Source organism: Panthera pardus, unplaced genomic scaffold (assembly GCF_024362965.1).
Source record: "Panthera pardus isolate Hobbes unplaced genomic scaffold, ASM2436296v1 HiC_scaffold_11, whole genome shotgun sequence".
In the NCBI taxonomy this organism is placed as follows: Eukaryota; Metazoa; Chordata; class Mammalia; order Carnivora; family Felidae; genus Panthera; species Panthera pardus.
Window position 1 is genome coordinate 70839543 of NW_026526666.1, and position 6315 is coordinate 70845857.

The 6315-nt window shown below is 39.6% G+C and overlaps 1 non-coding gene across 1 annotated transcript; it reads right to left on the reverse strand.

The window, feature by feature from the left end:
• Window positions 1–5513: 5513 nt before the first annotated feature.
• Window positions 5514–5620, reverse strand: LOC128775948 (U6 spliceosomal RNA). Its single transcript, XR_008420926.1, has one exon. It is a non-coding gene; the product is annotated as a U6 spliceosomal RNA (small nuclear RNA).
• Between the last annotated feature and the right edge of the window lie 695 nt (window positions 5621–6315).

Below are 6315 nucleotides of genomic sequence, written 5' to 3' on the forward strand. Positions count from 1 at the left end.
ATCTGTAACATTATGGTACACTCAGGGATTTCACTCAGTGCTTTATGGTTAGAGCAATATGAGGTGTATGTGAGGGAGGAGAGACAAGATGTCAGATGGTGGAAGGCCTGTGTGTCAGGATAAGGAATATTATGCTGAACATTACGCTAAGTTCAGTGCTCTGGGGAGATATCAGCAAGGGGGTTGGAAATTAATTCACATAAGGAATGGCTGGGGAAATGGGTCTGTTTAAGTTGAGGAGAAGACGTTAAGGGAAAAAAAACCTGGTTTATAGCATGTGCAGAATTTTTTATTCCGTATTACTTCAGAATTAGAAAAGGCCGTTTATCCTAGCTTGGCAAACCATACATGATGATCTGGTTAGGGGCAGGTTACCAGACCTCCATTAGCCTCTTTGGTCAGTTGCCCAAACTGTTCAACCATATGAGATGGCCCTGACTCCTATCCCACTCTGGTCTTAGAGTTCTCAGATTAGGGTCTACTTGTCAGCCCTGATGTTCCTCTGTGGAAGGTGGAAGGAGAGAATACAGAGATACCTCTAGTTGCAGAATTACAGCTTGCAGAGGGGTAAGGGAACATGACTAAGGGTGCCATGAAAGGCAGGAACCCAGCTTGTGGTTAAAGGTGTGGTTAAGGCTGGGAATGAATCAGTAAAGCCTTCTTGCCCAGAGGTAAAGCTCTCCTTTTCCATCTGTGTGATTTCTCAGAGCCTTTTGTCCTTTGTCTCCCTTTCTTTCCCATCTGTCAATGGCAGAGTGGCCCTGAGAAGAGCAAGCCAGAGTCATTACAATGGGTGTGAGCTTTTCTAGTCTCAACATCATTACTCACCTAATTGCAGTACTTCTGACAGTGAAGGCACTCTTCTGGAAGCTTTGGCCAAGGTATCTAGAAGTAAAGTATGAATACATTAAAGAGGTAAATTTTATTTTTCCTGCTTCCAGGCAGAGAAGACCCTACCAGCCAGGACAAATGGGCCAGAAGGCTATATAGGCTATGAGTCCTCAAGTCATTTATTTGATTTTCTCTAGCTCAACCTGGGGAAATTTTGTCCCCCAGGGCACATTTTGGTAATGTGTGTGGGGGTGGGAGGGTTGCTACTGGCATCTAGAGGACAGAGTATTGTTAAATATCCTATTATGCGTTGAACAACCCTCCACCCTCCCAACAAAGAATTATCAGACTCAGGGGCGCCTGGGTGGCTCAGTGGGTTAAGCGTCTGACTTCAGATCAGGTCATGAGCTGTCCGTGAGTTTGAGCCCCGCGTCGGGCTCTGTGCTGACAGCTCAGAGCCTGGAGACTGTTTCAGATTCTGTGTCTCCCTCTCTCTCTGACCTTCCCCTGTTCATGCTCTGTCTCTCTCTGTCTCAAAAATAAATAAACATTAAAAAAAAATTAAAAAAAAAAGAATCATCAGACTCAAAATGTTGATAGCACTGATGCTGATGGAATAACTGATAAAAGCTTATGTGTATAAGGATTTGGTTGGGGGGGGGCAGTAAAAAAAGGATTTGAGCAGTAGTCCCTGGGGTATCAAGTGGCTAAAGGTAAAAGCCCACTTTAATTGTATAAGCATAGTCTGCAAGCTTGCTGTTAGTCTAGCTTATTGATATGTCATGGTGGACTTCCCCTTTACTGCTCTGTTTTCAACTGTATCTGTGCATTCATTCTAGTTCTCCTAAAATTGGGGAGAAGGAAGATGGAGGAAGAGAAGAAAAATCAACACTTTATTTTTCTAGTTAGGTGTGAGAGGGTGAAAACTGGAGTCTAAAATTGAGTTTAATATCTTAAATATGTACCTTTTTAAAATACAAATAGCAGTTCATTATAAAACAGGACAATGACAGAAAAATAACAAATACCAAATCATACTTGAATTTAAAGTTGGAATCATTGAAAATGTATGAATTGGGATGTCAGATTTGTAGAAATAAAAACCAGAAATGAGTGGAAGTCAATGTAGTCTCAGAAACAAGTTCAACTGAAGATTAGGTAAGGAGCTATTTAAATTCATTAATTTTGGGGAGTGCCTGGGTAGCTCAGTCGGTTGAATGTCTGACTATTGGTTTCAGCTCAGGTTATGATCTCATGGATTTGTGGGTTTGAGCCCTGCCTCAGGCTCCACGCTGACCATGCAGAGCCTGGTTGAGATTCTCGTCTCCCTCTCGCTCTGCCCCTCCCCCATTCATGCTCTGTCTTAAAAAAAAAAAAAAGACAACAATTTTAAATTCATTAATATTTTGATGGATTCAAATGATGGATTGGAGGCAAGACAACAAATTTTGATACAGATTATAATGATAATGATGATGATCATAAGAATGATTATTACTAAGCACTTACTCTGTGCCACAGATAATGCTGTCATACCATTTTCATGAGAAGAAAACTGAGGCTGAGGGGAGTTACATGAGATCTCAGTTACCTGTGTTTGTGTAACAAACTATCCCGACACTTGGTGAGTAAGCAAAGGCAGGGAGACAGTTCCACTGTATTCCACGTGAGTAATACTATAGTGGTTTTATGCATCTGAATTGCTGCCCCCTTCTAGGGGTCACAGATAACCTAGAGAGCACCAACAGGAACACCTGCAAGTCAGTTATCACGGAAGTGTGCAAGACAAAACCAAGTGACTGTTAGGCCTACCGAAGAAGGGATTCTGGTAATGGGTAGAAGGTTGGGTGTTAAGCTCCATGTTTAGTAAGTATAGGGCACAGAGGACAGGGCATAGAAGAGTACATGGCACATGGTGGCAAATTCATTTTAAATTATTTAACTGTGGTTCCTTCCAACTTTGAGGGTCTAGGGCTCTATATTTTTTTGAGGACATAATTGTGCATAAATAAATATTTAATCATGCATGTAACCAAGAGTTTTATATCACTTCATGAAAGGTCTGCAATACCAAAAGCATTACTACAAATAGTGTTGCTGTGTTACCCAATTCCAGGGGCACTATTCATGGAACACATAAAGTGAATATCACCCCCTAAAGTTCTATGACACAGAGGTCCGTATAAATACAAGGCAAGTTTAGTAAAACAACTTGCCATTTCTATCAAGGGTAGAAGATAAAAATAGTAACTGAAGCTCTTTTTTTTTCTAGCATTTCAACATGCTTGCATGGTCACATTCAGAATCCCAAGTTTTTCCTTTCAAAGTCCATCAAGGTCAATCTAGTTTATCCAATGTCCTTCTCTCTTCCTTTCTTTCTAACAGAATCTCAATTTTGTTAGGAGTGGTAATATACCTAACTAGTAGACACATTTCCAGCCTCCCTCACAGCTAGGAGCAGCCATGTGACATAGTTCTAGGAGATATTTAAACTGAGAGATTCCGGGAGTGCTTTGCTTCCTTATTATAGTCCCCACCCCCCTCTGGCTGCCTCTTCCTTCTCCCTGGAATACAGGTGTATTGTTGGAAGTAGAGCAGACATTTTGTTTAGTATAAGGTAATCGTAAGAATAAAAGTTACATGCTAGGAATTTAGGTACAGAAAGTTAAAAGAAGTCTGGTTCCCTCATAGCAGCATGGAATCACTGTAAGAGCCTTGGACTACTTATTTGTTCAATGGGAAAAATTAATCCCCTATTTGGTTAAGCTTGTTACTTGAGTTTAAACTGTTACTTACAGCTGTGTTCAATTCTAACAAACATCATCCTTGATAATAGTTTTTCTCAACTGGGTTATCTGTAGGTCTTTCTGTGTCCTAAATATAACTTTATAAATTGAATTCTTATAAATTTAAGGATTCATGTGTTCTCTGAGAACTGTTAAATGTAGTGTTTTTCTTTTAGTGATAATTAAAAAAATAAAAATAAACATGTTCTGAATCATCTGGATGTGATCATAACTGAATGCTGCTCTATGATTTTGATTTCCATGATTTCATTGGTTATTACAATTACAAGAAAGCATTTAGCTTTAATGTTTATAGGTTTAATTAATTTTAATGGTTTATAGGTTTAACTGTAATGGTTTATAAGTTGATTGCAGGCTGTTATTAGTTTAGCAACTCCTAATGTTAAAATGATCACTGTTGCAGGGCATCTGCTTTATACTCCTACTGAATCGCCTTACCTGGTGTATCTAGTTAGCTATGAAGAAGGGGCAAAGGCTGTTCATTAATCAGTAACTAATGCTTTGTTAAGTGATGGCCAGATGATGTCAAAGAACACCTCATGAACAAGTGTCTCATGCTAGCTTAAAGGGAGAAAGGTGGTGGGAGAATCAAGACACCATTGCAAGGTGTAGGCAGTATAGGTATGCAGACCCCAGAAGGAGATGCACTATAGCATTAGGATGATATTCGTGGAGAGTATTGCTTGAGGAGTCTCATCTTGAATATTTTAACTTGCAATAGTTCCTTAGCAGCCAGATAGTAGTAATTAAGGAAAACATTTTCATTCAACAGTATTTTAAATTAGTAGGCAAATAATTTTCAATATTGCATTCTGGAGCAACTTATTAAAGTATTACAGAGTCTGGGGTGCCTGGGTGGCTCAGTCAGTTAAGTGGCTGACTCTTGATTTCAGCTCAGGTCATGATCTCATGGTTTGTGATTTCCAGCCCCACATCTGGCTCTGTGCTGACAGCTCAGAGCCTGGACCCTGCTTCAGATTGTCTCAGTCTCTCTCTGCCCCTCCCCCTGCTCTCTCTCTCAAATATAAATAAACATTTAAAAAAAAAAAGGATTCTCTCCCTCTCCCGCTGCCCCTCTCCCCGCTCACACTCTTTCTCTAAAATAAATAAGTAAATGGGGCACCTGGGTAGCTCAGTCAGTTAAGCGTCCGACTTCAGCTCAGGTCATGATCTCACAGTCTCTGGGTTCGAGCCCCGCATCAGCCTCTGTGATGACAGCTCAGAGCCTGGAGCCTGCTTCAGATTCTGCATCTCCCTCTCTCTCTGCCCCTCCCCTGCTCATGGTCTGTCTCTCTCTGTCTCAAAAATAAATAAAAACATTAAAAAAAATTTAAAATAAATAAGTAAATAATGTTTTAAAAAATATATTTTAAAAAGTAAAATACTACATAGTCTGAAAAAAATGAAATAAAAGTAATAAAAGTTAAATAATTAAATTTGAGAAATGAAGCCAACTTTGGACTTCCTCAAGAATATTTTTCCTTTCACAAGGAACTTCATATTACTAATATTACTAATATTTGAGAAAACTACTTTAACCTACTAGGTCGAGGGAGCCAGGTCTTCTGAAGAACTGGACTGGAATCCAATGCTTCGCCCAGCAAAGAGCCATACTTACTTGAATTGGCAGAGAAAAAATTTAAGGGCCTCACTTCTAAGAAATAAAGCAAAATATGATTCATGCAAGCATTTTCTCAGTTGCTGCCATGACACCAAGCAATTCTTCCTAACAAAGTTCTATCTAATGCCTTCAGCAACCAGCGACTTAGTAAGAGATATATATGTATTTTTTTTTCATTTAAAAGAGTTTGGAGAAAACTTAGTAAATTTCACAGGTGGCAGCTTGTCTGTATACTATTTGACTTTTTTTTTTTTTTTAATATGGAACGCTTCACGAATTTGCGTGTCATCCTTGCGCAGGGGCCATGCTAATCTTCTCTGTATCTTTCCAATTTTAGTATATGTGCTGCCGAAGCGAGCACACTATTTGACTTTTTAAACCATTCCATTTTGTTGTTACCCTTTCCCAGGTGTAGGAAACTTCAGTGCTGATGGTGGGGACCAAAGGAAATTATTATTGGTAGAAACAGCCCATCTTCATGAATGACCCTTCAGCCACAAAATGCTATTCTTTTTAAGTTGCTCTTAATGGCTTTGTCCTTCCTCCTATTCTCATAGAAATTCTCAGAAGTCCTGGTCTTGGCTTACCTCTTTCTACAGGTTTTAATTTACTCTCACAGTTTTAAGTATCCTTGTTATTGTAAGTGATGTGAACACATATAATTCATTAATGTATTTTAAAAATACCTATTGTATCTATCGTGTGCTATGGACCATGCTGCTAAGTATTAGGGTTATAATGTGATGAACAAGATAGGCACAAGTTTCCACATTTCTAGCTTCCTACTGGTCATCTCCCCCTTGGAATGCTAAATTCAACATACCCCAAAGTGAGGTCTTTATCATCTCCTCCAAACTCTGTTTCACTGCATGTCTGTGAGGCACACCACACTTCACCTAATTCCCCTGAGACTCCTCCTTGATTCCTCGCTTTCAGTTCCCATATCTGATGCCCAGAATTTGCTTACTGCCCTCGAATCCCATCTCTCCATGTTCTGCACTACTGCCTTCATTCAGGCTCTCCACCTCTTTTCCAAGGTCATGGCAATAGCTTCCT